The sequence below is a fragment of the Danio aesculapii genome, chromosome 4 (genome assembly GCF_903798145.1).
Source record: "Danio aesculapii chromosome 4, fDanAes4.1, whole genome shotgun sequence".
NCBI lineage: Eukaryota > Metazoa > Chordata > Actinopteri > Cypriniformes > Danionidae > Danio > Danio aesculapii.
The window spans coordinates 11629256-11651875 of NC_079438.1; the positions used below are offsets into that span (position 1 = coordinate 11629256).

The 22620-nt window shown below is 46.5% G+C and overlaps 21 non-coding genes across 21 annotated transcripts; 12 read left to right on the forward strand and 9 right to left on the reverse strand.

The window, feature by feature from the left end:
• Nucleotides 1-684: 684 nt before the first annotated feature.
• trnam-cau (transfer RNA methionine (anticodon CAU)) lies at nt 685-757 on the reverse strand. Its single transcript has one exon. It is a non-coding gene; the product is annotated as a tRNA-Met (tRNA).
• A 94-nt stretch (nt 758-851) lies between these two features.
• Nucleotides 852-934, forward strand: trnal-aag (transfer RNA leucine (anticodon AAG)). The gene has a single exon. It is a non-coding gene; the product is annotated as a tRNA-Leu (tRNA).
• Nucleotides 935-2133: 1199 nt separating this feature from the next.
• Nucleotides 2134-2206, reverse strand: trnam-cau (transfer RNA methionine (anticodon CAU)). The gene has a single exon. It is a non-coding gene; the product is annotated as a tRNA-Met (tRNA).
• Nucleotides 2207-2300: 94 nt separating this feature from the next.
• On the forward strand, nt 2301-2383 carry trnal-aag (transfer RNA leucine (anticodon AAG)). Its single transcript has one exon. It is a non-coding gene; the product is annotated as a tRNA-Leu (tRNA).
• A 1199-nt stretch (nt 2384-3582) lies between these two features.
• trnam-cau (transfer RNA methionine (anticodon CAU)) lies at nt 3583-3655 on the reverse strand. Its single transcript has one exon. It is a non-coding gene; the product is annotated as a tRNA-Met (tRNA).
• Nucleotides 3656-3749: 94 nt separating this feature from the next.
• trnal-aag (transfer RNA leucine (anticodon AAG)) lies at nt 3750-3832 on the forward strand. The gene has a single exon. It is a non-coding gene; the product is annotated as a tRNA-Leu (tRNA).
• Nucleotides 3833-5030: 1198 nt separating this feature from the next.
• Nucleotides 5031-5103, reverse strand: trnam-cau (transfer RNA methionine (anticodon CAU)). Its single transcript has one exon. It is a non-coding gene; the product is annotated as a tRNA-Met (tRNA).
• A 94-nt stretch (nt 5104-5197) lies between these two features.
• On the forward strand, nt 5198-5280 carry trnal-aag (transfer RNA leucine (anticodon AAG)). The gene has a single exon. It is a non-coding gene; the product is annotated as a tRNA-Leu (tRNA).
• Nucleotides 5281-6480: 1200 nt separating this feature from the next.
• trnam-cau (transfer RNA methionine (anticodon CAU)) lies at nt 6481-6552 on the reverse strand. Its single transcript has one exon. It is a non-coding gene; the product is annotated as a tRNA-Met (tRNA).
• Nucleotides 6553-6646: 94 nt separating this feature from the next.
• On the forward strand, nt 6647-6729 carry trnal-aag (transfer RNA leucine (anticodon AAG)). Its single transcript has one exon. It is a non-coding gene; the product is annotated as a tRNA-Leu (tRNA).
• Nucleotides 6730-7929: 1200 nt separating this feature from the next.
• Nucleotides 7930-8002, reverse strand: trnam-cau (transfer RNA methionine (anticodon CAU)). Its single transcript has one exon. It is a non-coding gene; the product is annotated as a tRNA-Met (tRNA).
• Nucleotides 8003-8096: 94 nt separating this feature from the next.
• Nucleotides 8097-8179, forward strand: trnal-aag (transfer RNA leucine (anticodon AAG)). The gene has a single exon. It is a non-coding gene; the product is annotated as a tRNA-Leu (tRNA).
• Nucleotides 8180-9379: 1200 nt separating this feature from the next.
• Nucleotides 9380-9452, reverse strand: trnam-cau (transfer RNA methionine (anticodon CAU)). Its single transcript has one exon. It is a non-coding gene; the product is annotated as a tRNA-Met (tRNA).
• A 94-nt stretch (nt 9453-9546) lies between these two features.
• On the forward strand, nt 9547-9629 carry trnal-aag (transfer RNA leucine (anticodon AAG)). Its single transcript has one exon. It is a non-coding gene; the product is annotated as a tRNA-Leu (tRNA).
• A 1198-nt stretch (nt 9630-10827) lies between these two features.
• Nucleotides 10828-10900, reverse strand: trnam-cau (transfer RNA methionine (anticodon CAU)). Its single transcript has one exon. It is a non-coding gene; the product is annotated as a tRNA-Met (tRNA).
• A 94-nt stretch (nt 10901-10994) lies between these two features.
• trnal-aag (transfer RNA leucine (anticodon AAG)) lies at nt 10995-11077 on the forward strand. Its single transcript has one exon. It is a non-coding gene; the product is annotated as a tRNA-Leu (tRNA).
• Nucleotides 11078-12414: 1337 nt separating this feature from the next.
• On the forward strand, nt 12415-12497 carry trnal-aag (transfer RNA leucine (anticodon AAG)). Its single transcript has one exon. It is a non-coding gene; the product is annotated as a tRNA-Leu (tRNA).
• A 3113-nt stretch (nt 12498-15610) lies between these two features.
• Nucleotides 15611-15693, forward strand: trnal-cag (transfer RNA leucine (anticodon CAG)). The gene has a single exon. It is a non-coding gene; the product is annotated as a tRNA-Leu (tRNA).
• A 1188-nt stretch (nt 15694-16881) lies between these two features.
• trnam-cau (transfer RNA methionine (anticodon CAU)) lies at nt 16882-16954 on the reverse strand. Its single transcript has one exon. It is a non-coding gene; the product is annotated as a tRNA-Met (tRNA).
• A 90-nt stretch (nt 16955-17044) lies between these two features.
• Nucleotides 17045-17127, forward strand: trnal-cag (transfer RNA leucine (anticodon CAG)). The gene has a single exon. It is a non-coding gene; the product is annotated as a tRNA-Leu (tRNA).
• Nucleotides 17128-18465: 1338 nt separating this feature from the next.
• Nucleotides 18466-18548, forward strand: trnal-cag (transfer RNA leucine (anticodon CAG)). The gene has a single exon. It is a non-coding gene; the product is annotated as a tRNA-Leu (tRNA).
• The last annotated feature ends 4072 nt before the right edge of the window (nt 18549-22620 follow it).

Consider the following 22620-nt stretch of genomic DNA (forward strand, 5'->3'; position numbering starts at 1 on the left):
ATCGCATCACAGGTCTGGGGGTCCAGCATGTCGATGCAGTGCCCGCGGACAGCTTATGCTCTCACTGTGAGGACGTGGCTTTTGCACAGCTGAGATCTCAGGCTCAAGTATTTAAACCTCTGGCCCCATGTCTGAGTGATACAGTAACAATGACAAAGTGCCGCATCAATCTTTTTGCGCCACAATTTACGCAGCTTAGCAGTGGCCCTGGCAGGGGTAATTGGCACTGTAGACTGCAAGGTTTAAGGCGTTTGCACAACATCAAGGCATTATCCACAGCAACTCGGAAAAGCATGTGTTCAAAACAATAGACATGGGCTTTAAAGCAAGTTCACCGAAACGGGATCAAAAGAATTGTCTTGGTATGCCATGTAGTGGAATGTCCTGAGATGCCGTTTATTTTTAATTCATTGGGATTCGCAGGGCTTTTCGGCTAATCCTCTTACAACGTCAAGTCATGACATTTGACGGATCCACGTCAAACGTCAAGTGATAACGTGACAGGAATGGGAGCATCTTGCCATCATGGCTTCAGACTCAGGAGATGTTCTTAGAACGTCACGCCGCATGCCCTCCAGAGGAGCTGTAGCCTTTTTTGCCCCCGGGAAGCATAAACGGCACGGAAGGTAATAAAGTACACCGCCCGGTCACCTAAGTGCTCCCGTGTGCCAAAAGATACGACCTTGCCCCGTGTGAGGCTCGAACTCACGACCTTCAGATTATGAGACTGACGCGCTGCCTACTGCGCCAACGAGGCGGACTGCTGGAGCTGGGCAAGCTGTGAAACACCAGCTTCCATGTCATGGTGCTGCGATGTGGCTCCTAGGAGACAGCTCCGGCTAAGTGTGCATGTCAGGATGGCCGAGCGGTCTAAGGTGCTGCGTTAAGGTCGCAGTCTCACCTGGAGGCGTGGGTTCGAATCCCACTTCTGACAAACCTAATCTTTGGCTGTGCGTTCAATCTCAAGTAATAAACTCTCTGGCGCCATGTCCGAGTGATACAGTAACACTGACAAAGTGCAGCATCAATCTCTTTGCGTCACAATTTACGAAGCGTAGCAGTGCCCCTGGCAACCTTAATGGGCACTGTAGACTGCAAGTTTTGAGGCATTTGCGCAACATCAAGGCATTGTCTACAGCAACTCGGAAAAGCATGTGAACAAAACAATGCACGTGGGCTTTAATGCAAGTGCATCGAAAGGGGATCAAAAGAATTGCCTTGGAATGCCATGTAGTGGAATGTCCTGAGATGCCGTTTATTTTTAAGGCAATGGGATTCGCAGGGCTTTTCGGCTAATTCTCTTACAACGTCAAGTCATGACATTTGACTCTTTGTGAGAATGAGAAGAAAAAAAGCTGTGTCAGTCAATCAACGCGTCTTTTTCAAGACGCTGTTCTGAATGTGCGTTTCTCGATGCGGTGGTTCCTATCTCCGGATGATGTGCACGAGTATCGCATCACAGGTCTGGGGGTCCAGCATGTCGATGCAGTGCCCGCGGACAGCTCATGCTCTCACTGTGAGGACGTGGCTTTTGCACAGCTGAGATCTCAGGCTCAAGTATTTAAACCTCTGGCCCCATGTCTGAGTGATACAGTAACAGTGACAAAGTGCCGCATCAATCTCTTTGCGCCACAATTTACGCAGCTTAGCAGTGGCCCTGGCAGGGGTAATGGGCACTGTAGACTGCAAGGTTTAAGGCGTTTGCACAACATCAAGGCATTATCCACAGCAACTCGGAAAAGCATGTGTTCAAAACAATAGACATGGGCTTTAAAGCAAGTTCACCGAAACGGGATCAAAAGAATTGTCTTGGTATGCCATGTAGTGGAATGTCCTGAGATGTTGTTTATTTTTATTTCAATGGGATTCGCAGGGCTTTTCGGCTAATCCTCTTACAACGTCAAGTCATGACATTTGACGGATCCACGTCAAACGTCAAGCGATTACGTGACAGGAATGGGAGCATCTTGCCATCATGGCTTCAGACTCAGGAGATGTCTTAGAACGTCACGCCGCATGCCCTCCAGAGGAGCTGTAGCCTTTTTTGCCCCCGGGAAGCATAAACGGCACGGAAGGTAATAAAGTACGCCGCCCGGTCACCTAAGTGCTCCCGTGTGCCAAAAGATACGACCTTGCCCCGTGTGAGGCTCGAACTCACGACCTTCAGATTATGAGACTGACGCGCTGCCTACTGCGCCAACGAGGCGGATTGCTGGAGCTGGGCAAGCTGTGAAACACCAGCTTCCATGTCATGGTGCTGCGATGTGGCTCCTAGGAGACAGCTCCGGCTAAGTGTGCATGTCAGGATGGCCGAGCGGTCTAAGGCGCTGCGTTAAGGTCGCAGTCTCCCCTGGAGACGTGGGTTCGAATCCCACTTCTGACAAACCTAATCTTTGGCTGTGCGTTCAATCTCAAGTAATAAACTCTCTGGCGCCATGTCCGAGTGATAGAGTAACACTGACAAAGTACCGCATTAATCTCTTTGCGTCACAGTTTACGAAGCGTAGCAGTGGCCCTGGCAACCTTAATGGGCACTGTAGACTGCAAGTTTTGAGGCATTTGCGCAACATCAAGGCATTGTCTACAGCAACTCGGAAAAGCATGTGAACAAAACAGTGCACGTGGGCTTTATTGCAAGTGCATCGAAAGGGGATCAAAAGAATTGCCTTGGAATGCCATGTAGTGGAATGTCCTGAGGTGCCGTTTATTTTTAAGGCAATGGGATTCGCAGGGCTTTTCGGCTAATTCTCTTACAACGTCAAGTCATGACATTTGACTCTTTGTGAGAATGAGAAGAAAAAAAGCTGTGTCAGTCAATCAACGCGTCTTTTTCAAGACGCTGTTCTGAATGTGCGTTTCTCGATGCGGTGGTTCCTATCTCCGGATGATGTGCACGAGTATCGCATCACAGGTCTGGGGGTCCAGCATGTCGATGCAGTGCCCGCGGACAGCTCATGCTCTCACTGTGAGGACGTGGCTGTTGCACAGCTGAGATCTCAGGCTCAAGTATTTAAACCTCTGGCGCAATGTCCGAGTGATACAGTAACAGTGACAAAGTGCCGCATCAATCTCTTTGCGCCACAATTTACGCAGCTTAGCAGTGGCCCTGGCAGCGGTAATGGGCACTGTAGACTGCAAGGTTTAAGGCGTTTGCGCAACATCAAGGCATTATCCACAGCAATTTGGAAAAGCATGTGTTCAAAACAATAGACATGGGCTTTAAAACAAGTGCACCGAAACGGGATCAAAAGAATTGTCTTGGTATGCCATGTAGTGGAATGTCCTGAGATGTTGTTTATTTTTAAGGCAATGGGATTCGCAGGGCTTTTCGGCTAATCCTCTTACAACGTCAAGTCATGACATTTGACGGATCCACGTCAAACGTCAAGCGATTACGTGACAGGAATGGGAGCATCTTGCCATCATGGCTTCAGACTCAGGAGATGTTCTTAGAACGTCACGCCGCATGCCCTCCAGAGGAGCTGTAGCCTTTTTTGCCCCGGGAAGCATAAACGGCACGGAAGGTAATAAAGTACGCTGCCCGGTCACCTAAGTGCTCCCGTGTGCCAAAAGATACGACCTTGCCCCGTGTGAGGCTCGAACTCACGACCTTCAGATTATGAGACTGACGCGCTGCCTACTGCGCCAACGAGGCGGACTGCTGGAGCTGGGCAAGCTGTGAAACACCAGCTTCCATGTCATGGTGCTGCGATGTGGCTCCTAGGAGACAGCTCCGGCTAAGTGTGCATGTCAGGATGGCCGAGCGGTCTAAGGTGCTGCGTTAAGGTCGCAGTCTCACCTGGAGGCGTGGGTTCGAATCCCACTTCTGACAAACCTAATCTTTGGCTGTGCGTTCAATCTCAAGTAATAAACTCTCTGGCGCCATGTCCGAGTGATACAGTAACACTGACAAAGTGCAGCATCAATCTCTTTGCGTCACAATTTACGAAGCGTAGCAGTACCCCTGGCAACCTTAATGGGCACTGTAGACTGCAAGTTTTGAGGCATTTGCGCAACATCAAGGCATTGTCTACAGCAACTCGGAAAAGCATGTGAACAAAACAATGCACGTGGGCTTTAATGCAAGTGCATCGAAAGGGGATCAAAAGAATTGCCTTGGAATGCCATGTAGTGGAATGTCCTGAGATGCCGTTTATTTTTAAGGCAATGGGATTCGCAGGGCTTTTCGGCTAATTCTCTTACAACGTCAAGTCATGACATTTGACTCTTTGTGAGAATGAGAAGAAAAAAAGCTGTGTCAGTCAATCAACGCGTCTTTTTCAAGACGCTGTTCTGAATGTGCGTTTCTCGATGCGGTGGTTCCTATCTCCGGATGATGTGCACGAGTATCGCATCACAGGTCTGGGGGTCCAGCATGTCAATGCAGTGCCCGCGGACAGCTCATGCTCTCACTGTGAGGACGTGGCTTTTGCACAGCTGAGATCTCAGGCTCAAGTATTTAAACCTCTGGCCCCATGTCTGAGTGATGCAGTAACAGTGACAAAGTGCCGCATCAATCTCTTTGCGCCACAATTTACGCAGCTTAGCAGTGGCCCTGGCAGGGGTAATGGGCACTGTAGACTGCAAGGTTTAAGGCGTTTGCACAACATCAAGGCATTATCCACAGCAACTCGGAAAAGCATGTGTTCAAAACAATAGACATGGGCTTTAAAGCAAGTTCACCGAAACGGGATCAAAAGAATTGTCTTGGTATGCCATGTAGTGGAATGTCCTGAGATGTTGTTTATTTTTATTTCAATGGGATTCGCAGGGCTTTTCGGCTAATCCTCTTACAACGTCAAGTCATGACATTTGACGGATCCACGTCAAACGTCAAGCGATTACGTGACAGGAATGGGAGCATCTTGCCATCATGGCTTCAGACTCAGGAGATGTCTTAGAACGTCACGCCGCATGCCCTCCAGAGGAGCTGTAGCCTTTTTTGCCCCCGGGAAGCATAACGGCACGGAAGGTAATAAAGTACGCCGCCCGGTCACCTAAGTGCTCCCGTGTGCCAAAAGATACGACCTTGCCCCGTGTGAGGCTCGAACTCACGACCTTCAGATTATGAGACTGACGCGCTGCCTACTGCGCCAACAAGGCGGACTGCTGGAGCTGGGCAAGCTGTGAAACACCAGCTTCCATGTCATGGTGCTGCGATGTGGCTCCTAGGAGACAGCTCCGGCAAAGTGTGCATGTCAGGATGGCCGAGCGGTCTAAGGCGCTGCGTTAAGGTCGCAGTCTCCCCTGGAGGCGTGGGTTCGAATCCCACTTCTGACAAACCTAATCTTTGGCTGTGCGTTCAATCTCAAGTAATAAACTCTCTGGCGCCATGTCCGAGTGATTGAGTAACACTGACAAAGCACCGCATTAATCTCTTTGCGTCACAGTTTACGAAGCGTAGCAGTGGCCCTGGCAACCTTAATGGGCACTGTAGACTGCAAGTTTTGAGGCATTTGCGCAACATCAAGGCATTGTCTACAGCAACTCGGAAAAGCATGTGAACAAAACAGTGCACGTGGGCTTTATTGCAAGTGCATCGAAAGGGGATCAAAAGAATTGCCTTGGAATGCCATGTAGTGGAATGTCCTGAGGTGCCGTTTATTTTTAAGGCAATGGGATTCGCAGGGCTTTTCGGCTAATTCTCTTACAACGTCAAGTCATGACATTTGACTCTTTGTGAGAATGAGAAGAAAAAAAGCTGTGTCAGTCAATCAACGCGTCTTTTTCAAGACGCTGTTCTGAATGTGCGTTTCTCGATGCGGTGGTTCCTATCTCCGGATGATGTGCACGAGTATCGCATCACAGGTCTGGGGGTCCAGCATGTCGATGCAGTGCCCGCGGACAGCTCATGCTCTCACTGTGAGGACGTGGCTGTTGCACAGCTGAGATCTCAGGCTCAAGTATTTAAACCTCTGGCCCCATGTCTGAGTGATACAGTAACAGTGACAAAGTGCCGCATCAATCTCTTTGCGCCACAATTTACGCAGCTTAGCAGTGGCCCTGGCAGGGGTAATGGGCACTGTAGACTGCAAGGTTTAAGGCGTTTGCACAACATCAAGGCATTATCCACAGCAACTCGGAAAAGCATGTGTTCAAAACAATAGACATGGGCTTTAAAGCAAGTTCACCGAAACGGGATCAAAAGAATTGTCTTGGTATGCCATGTAGTGGAATGTCCTGAGATGTTGTTTATTTTTATTTCAATGGGATTCGCAGGGCTTTTCGGCTAATCCTCTTACAACGTCAAGTCATGACATTTGACGGATCCACGTCAAACGTCAAGCGATTACGTGACAGGAATGGGAGCATCTTGCCATCATGGCTTCAGACTCAGGAGATGTTCTTAGAACGTCACGCCGCATGCCCTCCAGAGGAGCTGTAGCCTTTTTTGCCCCCGGGAAGCATAAACGGCACGGAAGGTAATAAAGTACGCCGCCCGGTCACCTAAGTGCTCCCGTGTGCCAAAAGATACGACCTTGCCCGTGTGAGGCTCGAACTCACGACCTTCAGATTATGAGACTGACGCGCTGCCTACTGCGCCAACGAGGCGGATTGCTGGAGCTGGGCAAGCTGTGAAACACCAGCTTCCATGTCATGGTGCTGCAATGTGGCTCCTAGGAGACAGCTCCGGCTAAGTGTGCATGTCAGGATGGCCGAGCGGTCTAAGGCGCTGCGTTAAGGTCGCAGTCTCCCCTGGAGACGTGGGTTCGAATCCCACTTCTGACAAACCTAATCTTTGGCTGTGCGTTCAATCTCAAGTAATAAACTCTCTGGCGCCATGTCCGAGTGATAGAGTAACACTGACAAAGCACCGCATTAATCTCTTTGCGTCACAGTTTACGAAGCGTAGCAGTGGCCCTGGCAACCTTAATGGGCACTGTAGACTGCAAGTTTTGAGGCATTTGCGCAACATCAAGGCATTGTCTACAGCAACTCGGAAAAGCATGTGAACAAAACAGTGCACGTGGGCTTTATTGCAAGTGCATCGAAAGGGGATCAAAAGAATTGCCTTGGAATGCCATGTAGTGGAATGTCCTGAGGTGCCGTTTATTTTTAAGGCAATGGGATTCGCAGGGCTTTTCGGCTAATTCTCTTACAACGTCAAGTCATGACATTTGACTCTTTGTGAGAATGAGAAGAAAAAAAGCTGTGTCAGTCAATCAACGCGTCTTTTTCAAGACGCTGTTCTGAATGTGCGTTTCTCGATGCGGTGGTTCCTATCTCCGGATGATGTGCACGAGTATCGCATCACAGGTCTGGGGGGTCCAGCATGTCGATGCAGTGCCCGCGGACAGCTCATGCTCTCACTGTGAGGACGTGGCTGTTGCACAGCTGAGATCTCAGGCTCAAGTATTTAAACCTCTGGCGCAATGTCCGAGTGATACAGTAACAGTGACAAAGTGCCGCATCAATCTCTTTGCGCCACAATTTACGCAGCTTAGCAGTGGCCCTGGCAGCGGTAATGGGCACTGTAGACTGCAAGGTTTAAGGCGTTTGCGCAACATCAAGGCATTATCCACAGCAATTTGGAAAAGCATGTGTTCAAAACAATAGACATGGGCTTTAAAACAAGTGCACCGAAACGGGATCAAAAGAATTGTCTTGGTATGCCATGTAGTGGAATGTCCTAAAATGTTGTTTATTTTTAAGGCAATGGGATTCGCAGGGCTTTTCGGCTAATCCTCTTACAACGTCAAGTCATGACATTTGACGGATCCACGTCAAACGTCAAGCGATTACGTGACAGGAATGGGAGCATCTTGCCATCATGGCTTCAGACTCAGGAGATTTTCTTAGAACGTCACGACGCATGCCCTCCAGAGGAGCTGTAGCCTTTTTTGCCCCGGGAAGCATAAACAGCACGGAAGGTAATAAAGTACGCCGCCCGGTCACCTAAGTGCTCCCGTGTGCCAAAAGATACGACCTTGCCCCATGTGAGGCTCAAACTCACGACCTTCAGAATATGAGACTGACGCGCTGCCTACTGCACCAACGAGGCGGACTGCTGGAGCTGGGCAAGCTGTGAAACACCAGCTTCCATGTCATGGTGCTGCGATGTGGCTCCTAGGAGACAGCTCCGGCTAAGTGTGCATGTCAGGATGGCCGAGCGGTCTAAGGCGCTGCGTTAAGGTTGCAGTCTCCCCTGGAGGCATGGGTTCGAGTCCCACTTCTGACAAACCTAATCTTTGGCTGTGCGTTCAGGCTCAAGTAATAAACTCTCTGGCGCCATGTCCGAGTGATAGAGTAACACTGACAAAGCACCGCATTAATCTCTTTGCGTCACAGTTTACGAAGCGTAGCAGTGGCCCTGGCAACCTTAATGGGCACTGTAGACTGCAAGTTTTGAGGCATTTGCGCAACATCAAGGCATTGTCTACAGCAACTCGGAAAAGCATGTGAACAAAACAGTGCACGTGGGCTTTATTGCATGCGCATCGAAAGGGGATCAAAAGAATTGCCTTGGAATGCCATGTAGTGGAATGTCCTGAGGTGCCGTTTATTTTTAAGGCAATGGGATTCGCAGGGCTTTTCGGCTAATTCTCTTACAACGTCAAGTCATGACATTTGACTCTTTGTGAGAATGAGAAGAAAAAAAGCTGTGTCAGTCAATCAACGCGTTTTTTTCAAGACGCTGTTCTGAATGTGCGTTTCTCGATGCGGTGGTTCCTATCTCCGGATGATGTGCACGAGTATCGCATCACAGGTCTGGGGGTCCAGCATGTCGATGCAGTGCCCGCGGACAGCTCATGCTCTCACTGTGAGGACGTGGCTGTTGCACAGCTGAGATCTCAGGCTCAAGTATTTAAACCTCTGGCCCCATGTCTGAGTGATACAGTAACAGTGACAAAGTGCCGCATCAATCTCTTTGCGCCACAATTTACGCAGCTTAGCAGTGGCCCTGGCAGGGGTAATGGGCACTGTAGACTGCAAGGTTTAAGGCGTTTGCACAACATCAAGGCATTATCCACAGCAACTCGGAAAAGCATGTGTTCAAAACAATAGACATGGGCTTTAAAGCAAGTTCACCGAAACGGGATCAAAAGAATTGTCTTGGTATGCCATGTAGTGGAATGTCCTGAGATGTTGTTTATTTTTATTTCAATGGGATTCGCAGGGCTTTTCGGCTAATCCTCTTACAACGTCAAGTCATGACATTTGACGGATCCACGTCAAACGTCAAGCGATTACGTGACAGGAATGGGAGCATCTTGCCATCATGGCTTCAGACTCAGGAGATGTTCTTAGAACGTCACGCCGCATGCCCCCCAGAGGAGCTGTAGCCTTTTTTGCCCCCGGGAAGCATAAACGGCACGGAAGGTAATAAAGTACGCCGCCCGGTCACCTAAGTGCTCCCGTGTGCCAAAAGATACGACCTTGCCCCGTGTGAGGCTCGAACTCACGACCTTCAGATTATGAGACTGACGCGCTGCCTACTGCGCCAACGAGGCGGACTGCTGGAGCTGGGCAAGCTGTGAAACACCAGCTTCCATGTCATGGTGCTGCGATGTGGCTCCTAGGAGACAGCTCCGGCTAAGTGTGCATGTCAGGATGGCCGAGCGGTCTAAGGTGCTGCGTTAAGGTCGCAGTCTCCCCTGGAGACGTGGGTTCGAATCCCACTTCTGACAAACCTAATCTTTGGCTGTGCGTTCAATCTTAAGTAATAAACTCTCTGGCGCCATGTCCGAGTGATAGAGTAACACTGACAAAGCACCGCATTAATCTCTTTGCGTCACAGTTTACGAAGCGTAGCAGTGGCCCTGGCAACCTTAATGGGCACTGTAGACTGCAAGTTTTGAGGCATTTGCGCAACATCAAGGCATTGTCTACAGCAACTCGGAAAAGCATGTGAACAAAACAGTGCACGTGGGCTTTATTGCAAGTGCATCAAAAGGGGATCAAAAGAATTGCCTTGGAATGCCATGTAGTGGAATGTCCTGAGGTGCCGTTTATTTTTAAGGCAATGGGATTCGCAGGGCTTTTCGGCTAATTCTCTTACAACGTCAAGTCATGACATTTGACTCTTTGTGAGAATGAGAAGAAAAAAAGCTGTGTCAGTCAATCAACGAGTCTTTTTCAAGACGCTGTTCTGAATGTGCGTTTCTTGATGCGGTGGTTCCTATCCGGATGATGTGCACGAGTATCGCATCACAGGTCTGGGGGTCCAGCATGTCGATGCAGTGCCCGCGGACAGCTCATGCTCTCACTGTGAGGACGTGGCTGTTGCACAGCTGAGATCTCAGGCTCAAGTATTTAAACCTCTGGCGCCATGTCCGAGTGATACAGTAACAGTGACAAAGTGCCGCATCAATCTCTTTGCGCCACAATTTACGCAGCTTAGCAGTGGCCCTGGCAGCGGTAATGGGCACTGTAGACTGCAAGGTTTAAGGCGTTTGCGCAACATCAAGGCATTATCCACAGCAATTTGGAAAAGCATGTGTTCAAGACAATAGACATGGGCTTTAAAGCAAGTTCACCGAAACGGGATCAAAAGAATTGTCTTGGTATGCCATGTAGTGGAATGTCCTGAGATGCCGTTTATTTTTAATTCAATGGGATTCGCAGGGCTTTTCGGCTAATCCTCTTACAACGTCAAGTCATGACATTTGACGGATCCACGTCAAACGTCAAGCGATAACGTGACAGGAATGGGAGCATCTTGCCATCATGGCTTCAGACTCAGGAGATGTTCTTGGAACGTCACGCCGCATGCCCTGCAGAGGAGCTGTAGCCTTTTTTGCCCCCGGGAAGCATAAACGGCACGGAAGATAATAAAGTACGCCGCCCGGTCACCTAAGTGCTCCCGTGTGCCAAAAGATACTACCTTGCCCCGTGTGAGGCTCGAACTCACGACCTTCAGATTATGAGACTGACGCGCTGCCTACTGCGCCAACGAGGCGGACTGCTGGAGCTGGGCAAGCTGTGGAACACCAGCTTCCATGTCATGGTGCTGCGATGTGGCCCCTAGTAGACAGCTCCGGCTAAGTGTGCATGTCAGGATGGCTGAGCGGTCTAAGGCGCTGCGTTAAGGTCGCAGTCTCCCCTGGAGGCGTGGGTTCAAATCCCACTTCTGACAAACCTATTCTTTGGCTGTGCATTCAATCTCAAGTAATAAACTCTCTGGCACCATGTCCGAGTGATAGAGTAACACTGACAAAGCGCTGCATCAATCTCTTTGCGGCACAGTTTACGAAGCATAGCAGTGGCCCTGGCAACCTTAATGGGCACTGTAGACTGCAAGTTTTGAGGCATTTGCGCAACATCAAGGCATTGTCTACAGCAACTCGGAAAAGCATGTGAACAAATCAATGGACGTGGGCTTTAATGCAAGTGCATCGAAAGGGGATCAAAAGAATTGCCTTGGAATGCCATGTAGTGGAATGTCCTGAGATGCCGTTTATTTTTAAGGCAATGGAATTCGCAGGGCTTTTCGGCTAATTCTCTTACAACGTCAAGTCATGACATTTGACTCTTTGTGAGAATGAGAAGAAAAAAAGCTGTGTCAGTCAATCAACGCGTCTTTTTCAAGACGCTGTTCTGAATGTGCGTTTCTCGATGCGGTGGTTCCTATCTCCGGATGATGGGCACGAGTATCGCATCACAGGTCTGGGGGTCCAGCATGTCGATGCAGTGCCCGCGGACAGCACATGCTCTCACTGTGAGGACGTGGCTGTTGCACAGCTGAGATCTCAGGCTCAAGTATTTAAACCTCTGGCGCCATGTCCGAGTGATACAGTAACAGTGACAAAGTGCCGCATCAATCTCTTTGCGCCACAATTTACGCAGCTTAGCAGTGGCCCTGGCAGCGGTAATGGGCACTGTAGACTGCAAGGTTTGAGGCGTTTGCGCAATATCAAGGCATTATCCACAGCAACTCGGAAAAGCATGTGTTCAAAACAATAGACATGGGCTTTAAAGCAAGTTCACCGAAACGGGATCAAAATAATTGTCTTGGTATGCCATGTAGTGGACTGTCCTGAGATGCCGTTTATTTTAAGGCAATGGGATTCGCAGGGCTTTTCGGCTAATTCTCTTACAACGTCAAGTCATGACATTTGACGAATCCACGTCAAACGTCAAGCGATAACGTGACAGGAATGGGAGCATCTTGCCATCATGGCTTCAGACTCAGGAGATGTTCTTGGAACGTCACGCCGCATGCCCTCCAGAGGAGCTGTAGCCTTTTTTGCCCCCGGGAAGCATAAACGGCACGGAAGGTAATAAAGTACGCCGCCCGGTCACCTAAGTGCTCCCGTGTGCCAAAAGATATGACCTTGCCCCATGTGAGACTCGAACTAACGACCTTGAGATTATGAGACTGACGCGCTGCCTACTGCACCAACGAGGCGGACTGCTGGTGCTGGGCAAGCTGTGAAACACCAGCTTCCATGTCATGGTGCTGCGATGTGGCATGTCAGGATGGCCGAGCGGTCTAAGGCGCTGCATTAAGGTCGCAGTCTCCCCTGGAGGCATGGGTTCGAGTCCCACCTCTGACAAACCTAATCTTTGGCTGTGCGTTCAGGCTCAAGTAATAAACTCTCCGGCGCCATGTCCGAGTGATAGAGTAACACTGACAAAGCGCCGCATTAATCTCTTTGCGTCACAGTTTACGAAGCGTAGCAGTGGCCCTGGCAATCTTAATGGGCACTGTAGACTGCAAGTTTTGAGGCATTTGCGCAACATCAAGGCATTGTCTACAGCAACTCGGAAAAGCATGTGAACAAAACAATGGACGTGGGCTTTAATGCAAGTGCAAAGGAGCTGCTGAAACAGTTCTACACCTCCATCATTAAATCAGTCATCAGCACATCAATAACTGTCTGGTTTAGCTTAACTGCTAAATATGACCTCGAAAGACTACGTCGAATAGTTCGGACTGCTGAGCGAATCACTGGTACAACCCTTCCTACTCCCCAAGAACTGTACTTATCCAGAGCGAGCAGAAGGGCTGCCAAAATCACTTATACAGGTATCAAACATGTGTTTTACTCGTCACCTCGATACCTCTGACCTCAACTGCCCGTAATTTATTCCTCTGCATGGACTGCAAAGATTCCCTAGAGCACCACAAAGTTGTGCCGTCTTGAGGGAGACAGATACAATTAACACAACTGCAAATATGCAGCCTGCAATGATCAAAATTAACTTAATCCATTTCCACCATCCTATGACAGTTTGTTTAACAGTTTCAACTGCTGTTCCCGCACCCAACCTAATTATCACACCTGTATTTTCTGATTTTAACTAGTATGGGAACATCCTCTGTGACAATATCTAAAGCTGAGATCCAATTGTGCATGAAGTGCCAATTAGGACCGATGCTCATCCCCTCTATGTAATCATCAATTAATTCTGTTAATTTCCTCTTAACATGAAGATTTTCAATACCAATTGCACTACAATGTTTCCTAACCTGGTTCTCGTATTTTGCCACTAAAGGGAGTACTGACACAAAAATTGCATGCCAAAGGATGGAGCAGTTAATTTTGTCACAATTATTCCTGATTTTTCCCGTTATAATGGAATAGTTTTCCCAGGAACAAAAGCTATTCTCTCCCTTTAATAATTTTATTTTGTCTCCTTGACGGGCATAAGGTGGCATATATTTAATTATTAAACATATCTGGATCACATTCTTGCAATTCAGCCCCTATTAGGCTTGCACTGTTGTTCAATCCATTGTCTTCATATAAATTCCACTTAAACCCACTAAAACCCATGTTTAGGGTAGCTCCACCTTTCCAATAATCCTGGGTTCGATTTTCATAGGAAACATCAACTAAATTTCTAGTGAAAATAGTCTTTCTAAAATTTAAATGAAAAAAAAAACTCAGTTTATTAAATTGATGTTGATAAGCTCCCATGAGTTTGTGGCTAAAATTGAATTTAATATAAAACTTATTATGTCATAGGCCGTGCACGCTATCTACCAATCTCATATGGACCGGGCTAGGCCTACTTTTATATTCTGCGCGCAAGAGCATGTCCCAGTTGTATACATACAAAGCTAGAGCCATTCTATATTGTTGTTCCGGAATAGACTTAATAAATTCTGTTATTCCACTTTTATTAGCTAATGCTTCAGGTATACCGTGACTGCTATCTTACATCAATGGATGTATTCCTTGATTGTCAAGCCAATGGGTTTTAATAAAACATTTTATTGTTTGAAAGGTTTCATTTAAAACCCTCTCTTCTCGAATGCCCTTATATCTGACATAAGCTTGCCATTTGTCAAATATTTCGCTTTCATATTGATCCATTAGATTTTGATCATAAAGTGACTGACCCGATATATAACAATACTAGTATTCTGTTTTAGACAGATCCGTACAGTATTTTACCATATTGTGTTGGAAAAAGGATGCCCATGAATTTGGCTTTAATGCACCATATTTTCTGATGAGAAATTTAGCCCCACTAGAGCCAAAAGGTTTCATCCCCAATTTATGAATGCAATCTCTTTCACTATCACAATATTTTCCTTGGGTTAGATGTTGTTTACATGTTACCCAGTCTATTTCTGCATAAGGAATTATTGGTTTTGACTTATAAACACCTAATATTAGGTGTGTACTGTTCAAACCATCAGGCCAATAAGTCACATGTCCTTTAGCTCCCGCCATTAACCAATTTGTTAATCTGCGATGCCTTGATGTGTCAATGCCTGTTTCTGATAATAACCTCACCTTACTTAATCGGCTACCTTGTAGGCCTCTAAGTATTTTGTCATTTCTGGGTGCAGAAATGGAGTCAGTTATTATCCATTGTTTAGCATTTGTCAAATTCTGCCAACAATGTCCTATTGATTTGCTTAATTCCACTCCTAATTCCAAACTCCAGACGCTTAGGCTACTTTCATTAGTCCATACTGTCTGGTTTTCATTTAGAATTTCAAGACCAATCAGTTTTACATGGGATTCATTTATAACTATAAGCCTATCCCATTTAAATCTTACTTTATTATAAACCAGACCATTATATTTGGTCAAGGCATTGTCCACAGCAACTCGGAAAAGATTGTGAACAAAACAATGGACGTGGGCTTTAATGCAAGTGCACCGAAAGGGGATTAAAAGAATTGTCTTGGACTGGCATGTGGTGGAATGACTTGGGATGCTGTTGATTTTTAAGGCAAAGGGATTCACAGGGCGTTTTGTCAAATCCTCGTACAACGTCAAGTCATGACATTTGATGGATCCACGTCGAACGTCAATCGATAACATGACAAGAATGGGAGCATCTTGCCATCATTGCTTCAGACTAAGGAGATGTTCTTGGAACGTCACGCCGCATGCCCTCCAGAGAGGCTGTAGCCTCTTTTGCCCAGGGGAAACATAAACAGCACGGAAGGGAATAAAGAATGCCGCCCGGTCATCTAAGTGCCGCTCGGTCACCTAAACGCCGCCAGGTCACCTCCCGTGTGCCAAAAGTTACCACCTTGCCCCGTGTGAGGCTCAAACTCACGATCTTCAGATTATGAGATTGACGCGCTACCTACTGCGCCAACGAGGGAGACTGGTAGAGTTGGGCAAGCTGTGAAACACCAGCTTCCATGTCATGGTGCTGCAATGTGGCTCCTAGGAGACAGCTCTGATCAAGAGTGCATGTCAGGATGGCCGAGCGGTCTAAGGCGCTGCGTTCAGGTCGCAGTCTCCCCTGGAGGCGTGGGTTCGAATCCCACTTCTGACAAACCTCATCTTTGGCTGTGCGCTCAGGCTGAAGTCTTTAACTCTCTGGCAAAACAATGGACACGGGCTTTATTGCAAGTGCACCAAAAGAGAATCAAAAGAATTGTCTTGCACTGCCATTGCCATTGTCCTGAGATCCTGTTGATTTTTAAGGCAATGGGATTCGCAGGGCTTTTCGTCAAATTCTCGTACAACGTCAAGTCATGACATTTGACGGATCTACGTCAAACGTCAAGCGATAACGTGACAGGAATGGGAGCATCTTGCCATCATTGCTTCAGACTCAGGAGATGTTCTTGGAATGTCACGTCACATGCCCTCCAGAGGAGCTATAGCCTTTTTTTGCCCCCGGGAAGCATAATCAGGACGGAAGGGAATGAAGAACGCCGCCTGGTGACCTATGCGCGCTTGTGTGCCAAAAGGAATCACTCAGCCTCGTGTGAGGCTTAAACTCACAACCTTCAGATTATGAGACTGACACGCTGCCTACTGCACCAACAAGGCTGACTGCTGGAGCTGGGCAAGCTGAGAAACGCCAGCTTCCATTTCACGGTGCTGAGGTGTGGCTCCTACAAGACAGCTCCAGCCGCACATGCATGTCAGGATGGCCGAGCAGTCTAGGGCTCTGCGTTCAGGTTGCAGTTTCTCCTGGAGGTGTGGGTTTAAATCCCACTTCTGACAAACCTAGTCTTTAACTCTCTGGCAGCCTTAATGGGCACTTTAGACTGCAGGTTTTGAGGTGTTTGCGCAACATCAAGGCATTGTCCACAGCAACTCGGAAAAGCTTGTGAACAAAACAATGGACGTGGGCTTTAATGCAAGTGCACCGAAAGGGGATCAAAAGAATTGTCTTGGACTCCCATGTGGTGGAATGACTTGGGATGCTGTTGATTTTTAAAGCAATGGGATTCACAGGGCGTTTTGTCAAATCTTCGTACAATGTCAAGTCATGACATTTGACGGATCCAGGTCGAACGTCAAGCGATAACATGACAGGAATGGGAGCATCTTGCCATCATTTATTCAGACTCAGGAGATGTTCTTGGAACGTCACGCCGCATGCCCTCCAGAGAGGCTGTAGCCTTTTTAGCCCAGGGGAAACCAAAAACCACACGGAAGGGAATAAAGAACGCCGCCCGGTCACCTAAGCGCCGCCCGGTCGTCTCCCGTGTGCCAAAAGGTACCACCTTGCCCCGTGTGAGGTTCAAACTCACGACCTTCAGATTATGAGACTGACGCGCTACCTACTGCCCCAACGAGGCAGACTGGTAGAGTTGGGCAAGCTGTAAAACGCCAGCTTCCATGTCATGGTGCTGGAATGTGGCTCCTGGGAGCTCCGACCAAGAGTGTATGTCAGGATGGCCGAGCGGTCTAAGGCGTTGCGTTCAGGTTGCAGTCTCCCCTGGAGGCATGGGTTCGAATCCCACTTCTGACAAACCTCATCTTTGGCTGTGCGTTCAGGCTGAAGTCTTTAACTCTCTGGCAAAACAATTTACACAGGCTTTAATGCAAGTGCACCAAAAGGGAATCAAAATAATTGTCTTGGACTGCCATGTAGTAGATTTTCCTGAGATGCTGTTGATTTTTAAGGCAATGGGATTGGCAGGGCTTTTCGTCAAATCCTTGTACAACGTCAAGTCATGACATTTGACGGATCTACGTCAAACGTCAAGCGATAACGTGACAGGAATGGGAGCATCTTGCCATCATTTCTTCAGACTCAGGAGATGTTCTTGGAACGTCACGTCACATGCCCTCCAGAGGACTCAATAGCCTTTTTTTGCCCCCAGGAAGCATAATCGGCACGGAAGGGAATGAAGAACGCCGCCTGGTGACCTATGCGCGCTTGTGTGCCAAAAGGAATCACCCAGCCTCGTGTGAGGCTTAAACTCACAACTTTCAGATTATGAGACTGACGCGCTGCCTACTGCACCAACAAGGTGGACTGCTGGAGCTGGGCAAGCTGTGAAATGCCAGCTTCCATTTCACGGTGCTGAGGTGTGGCTCCTACAAGACAGCTCCAGCCGCACATGCATGTCAGGATGGCCCAGCAATCTAGGGCTCTGCGTTCAGGTCGCAGTTTCTCCTGGAGGTGTGGGTTTAAATCCCACTTCTGATAAACCTAGCCTTTAACTCTCTGGCAGTCTTAATGGGCACGTTAGACTGCAAGTTTTGAGGCGTTTGCGCAACATCAAGGCATTGTCCACTGCAACTCGGAAAAGCATGTGAACAAAACAATGGATGTGTGCTTTAATGCAAGTGCACCAAAAGGGATCAAAAGAATTGTTTTGGACTGCCATGTAGTGGAATGACTTGGGATGCTGTTGATTTTTAAAGCAAAGGGATTCACAGGGCGTTTCGTTAAATCTCGTACAACGTCAAGTCATGACATTTGACGGATCCACATCGAACGTCAAGCGATAACGTGACAGGAATGGGAGCATCTTGCCATCATTGCTTCAGACTCAGGAGATGTTCTTGGAATGTCACGCCGCGTGCCCTCCAGAGGAGCTGTAGCCTTTTTTGCCCAGGGGAAACCATAAACCACACGGAAGGGAATAAAGAACGCCGCCCGGTCACCTCCCGTGTGTCAAAAGGTACCACCTTGCCCCGTGAGAGGCGTGAACTCACGACCTTGAGATTATGAGACTGACGCACTGCCTACTGCGCCAACGAGGCAGAGTGGTAGAGTTGGGCAAGCTGTGAAACACCAGCTTCCATGTCATGGTGCTGCAATGTGGCTCCTAGGAGACAGCTCCGATTAAAAGTGCATGTCAGGATGGCCGAGCGGTCTAAGGCGCTGCGTTCAGGTCGCAGTCTCTCCTGGAGGCGTGGGTTCAAATCCCACTTCTGGCAAACCTCATCTTTGGCTGTGCGCTCAGGCTTAAGTCTTTAACTCTCTGGCAAAACAATGGACACGGGCTTTAATGCAAGTGCACCAAAAGGGATCAAAAGAATTGCTTTGGACTGCCATGTATTGGAATGACTTGGGATGCTGTTGAGTTTTAAAGCAATGGGATTCACAGGGCGTTTCGTCAAATCTTCGTACAACGTCAAGTCATGACATTTCACGGATCAACGTCGAACGTCAAGCGATAACGTGACAGGAATGGGAGCATCTTGCCATCATTGCTTCAGACTCAGGAGATGTTCTTGGAACGTCACGCCACATGCCCTCCAGAGGAGCTGTAGCCTTTTTTGCCCAGGGGAAACATAAACCGCACGGAAGGGAATAAAGAACGCCGCTCGGTCACCTAAGCGCTCCCGTGTGCCAAAAGGTTCCACCTTGCCCCGTGTGAGGCTCAAACTCACAACCTTCAGATTATGAGACTGACGCACTGCCTACTGCGCCAACAAGGCAGACTGCTGGGGCTGGGCAAGCTGTGAAATGCCAGCTTCCATTTCACGGTGCTGAGGTGTGGCTCCTACAAGACAGCTCCAGCCGCACATGCATGTCAGGATGGCCGAGCAGTCTAATTACCATTCCTTCGTCGCTGTTTTTTTTCCAATTAATTCTCTATAATTTCTTTCCATTCTTTTGGTATTATTTCTTTCATTTTTTTTAAATTAACTTTCTAGAACTATTTTACTTTCATCATTATGGTTTTCTACTATTGCATCTATTATTACTGCACCTGTACAAAACCAGGTATCACTTCATATAAGATATCTTTAATTTGCTTTATTCCGGCATAATAATATTTCTTATAAAAAATTGTATTATTTCCTTTTTTTATGTATTCATTTAAAAACAGCGGTTGCTTTAAAATCTCTTCTTTACTCAATGTACAATCAATGTGCTTTCTAAAATCTCCCCATGCTTTTACAACTTCTTTATAAAACTCTGGAGTCCCATTAATTATATTCTGTTTAAGTTTCATCCATAATGCATATTCCTCTATTTCCCCACATTTATTTAAAAAATAACCCATCACATCTTTCCACACATGTTTTTCCTTGTTTCCAATATTTATTTACAGTTTTTATTCTCATGCTTTACATTGTAGTTAAAGGGCACCTATGGTGAAAAATGTACTTTTCAAGCTATTTGGACAGAAATGTGTGTAAGTGTAGTGTATAAACTGTCATATTGGGGTGAAATAAACACACCCAGTGCTTTTTTTTCCAAATTTAACAACATAAAAACGGTGGACCAATTGGAGCTGTTTTCAGATCGATCGCAACTTCACGTAGGAGAGCGGTCCCCCCGCCCACCAATATTGATTAACTGCTGCGCGCAATAACATGTCCGGTAGTCACGTGTATAATCATATAATCAAGACAGGACGAGCGCAAAGCAGCCGGGAATAAAAGGTGTGTTCAATTCGCTAGGATCATCAATCATCATCAAACGTGATCAAGAGTGAGTTTCACAAGTTTAAAATGTTTTAAAACATGTTTAGCATGTGTGTAATGAATTACAGCGATTCACTTCAGATGCACTTAATCAGCACAGCCGTGGTGTCAGAACAATTATAAAGGAAGACGCTTCAATCCCGGTTATTAATATACATTAATATAAGAGATATCCATACAGCAGTGGATATTACCAGTATCATGTCACATGCGTGCAAAACGAGTGCAAAGCTTAACGCGCACTCGTGCTCTCTCTCTCTCTCTGTGTGTGTCTTCGTGTCTGAGCTGTGTGTGTGTGTCCGCGTGAGCTATGTGTGTGCGTGTGTGTCTTCGTGTCTGAGCTGTGTGTGTGTGTGTGTGTGTGTGTGTGTGTCTTCGTGTCTGAGCTCTGTGTGTGTGTGTGTGTGTGTGTGTCCGCCTCTGAGCTATGTGTGTGTGTGTGTGTGTATGTCAGCACTACGTTTGTGCGTGTGTGTGTATGTGTGTGCACTATAGGTTTGTGTCCTTGCTGTGTGTGTGCGTGAACTTTGTAATGACATCGTGTGTGACTCATTGTTGCAAATCCACAAAAAAATGCATCAAATACTGATTGTTAAAGTTCTTACTGTAGTATTTCTCACACACGTTATGTGAGATCTGCTTCCTGAGGCAGCCGAGGGCGGCGATTGCTGACAGGCACGTGGGAATGGTGGGCGGGGAGGATTAGCCTTAAAGGGCCAGTACAAAAAAACAGCAAAACCTTTTTTCCAACTATAATATAGACACTTCAAACAGCTCTAATAAATAATCTGATGGGTGTTTTGAGCTGAAACTTTACAGACACATTCTGGGGACACTAAAGATTTATATTAAATATGAAAAAAGGGCTAACCTATGTGCCCTTTAATGGATCTAATAATCCCAAACCTCCTTCCTTTACTTTACCAATTAAAGTATCATACGCTATTTTAGGTTTCGCTTCCCATAAGAAATTTAAAACAATCTCTTTTATTATTTTTTTTACACGCACATAGGCAAACTCACAGATCCCAACACATACCACATTTTTGATAAAAACAATGAATTTGTCACAAACACTTTCCCCTTTAAAACAAACCTTAATTTCCAGAAATTTAGTCTTTTTTCCATTCCTGTTAAAACTTCTTCCCACATTAATTTTATACCTTAAATTTTCATATTGCTTGTCTCTTCTTTATATTGTATTCTTTCTGCTAAAGCATTGGTTTTTTTCAATTCTCATGTATTTTGTTTTATCTTTATTAATTTTTGCTCCTGTTTCTTTACAATATCTGTTTAAAATACCTTCTGCTTCACACTTAGCTCACGATTTATACTTAGCTTGTTTGGCGTGCTGTCCCGGCAGAGAGCCCTGAGCTCAAGGGATCCTCAAGCCCAGGGCTCCCTCTTTTCACAGGGCGAGGGGAGATTGAGCTCAGGTCGATCTGAAACTCCCCTGCTGCTGAGGCCAAGGTGAACTTCCTGAGAGTAAGACATTAGAAAAAAAGATTGAGGCTTATTTTATCTATAATATAGAGCACATTTGAATGGTGGGAGGAAACCGGGGAACCCGGGGGAAACCCACGCGGACACGGGGAGAAAATGCAAACTCCGCACAGAAATACCAGATGGCCCAGTGAAGACCGAACGCCATTGGTATTCTTGCTGTGAGGCAACAGTGCTAGTCACTGGGCCACCGTGTCGCCCATTCTGGATAAAGGTGGAAGAAGGGAAGGAGGGGGGTTTCTTCCAGACGAAGAAAGTTGTAGCGAGAAAATGAGGATATATATAGTGACTTGGAATTCTTTGATTGGAGGATCATGATTAGCTAATGTGGACCAGCTGGGTCAATCATGAGCACATGCTCCTCTCGAAATTAGTTTAAAATTAAACTTCACTTCATATTAAAGTGGTATCATCGCCGTATTGAAATAATTTTTGTTCTACTTCTTTTCCTTTTATACATATTCCTCTTATTTGCTTTTCGTTATTAATTGCCAATCCTAATGCTTCAGAAACCAGTGTGTACATTAATGCTGACATTGGACAACCTTGTCTGATAGATCTTGTTATTTTAAAATCTTCAGTTAAAAATCCATTTAATTGTATACAGCTTGTGATATCTGTATATAAACATTTTATCCACTTTAAAACTCTCCCCAAAACCAAAACTCTCATTACATGTATCAAATATTTGTGTTCGACTCTATCGAAAGCTTTTTCTAAGTCTACACTTATAATATATCCTGTTTCCTGTTCCTTATTCATGTCCCAAATTGTGTCTCTTATATTGTTTATGACATCAGTTATATATTTCTTAAATTCAGCATATTCTTGGTTTGTTGTATATTTTATACTACCAGTTTCAAACGGTTTGCTAAAATTTTTGCAAAAATTTTGTAATCTGTGTTTAACATACTAAATGGTCTATAATTCCTTAAATCTCCCTTGTCTCCTTTCCTTTTATATATTATTTTCACCATACCTTTTTTCATATTGTTTGTTAGATTTCCCTTATTAAAAATATCTTGATATATTTCATTTAAAATTGGACACATAACTGCTTTAAAAACCT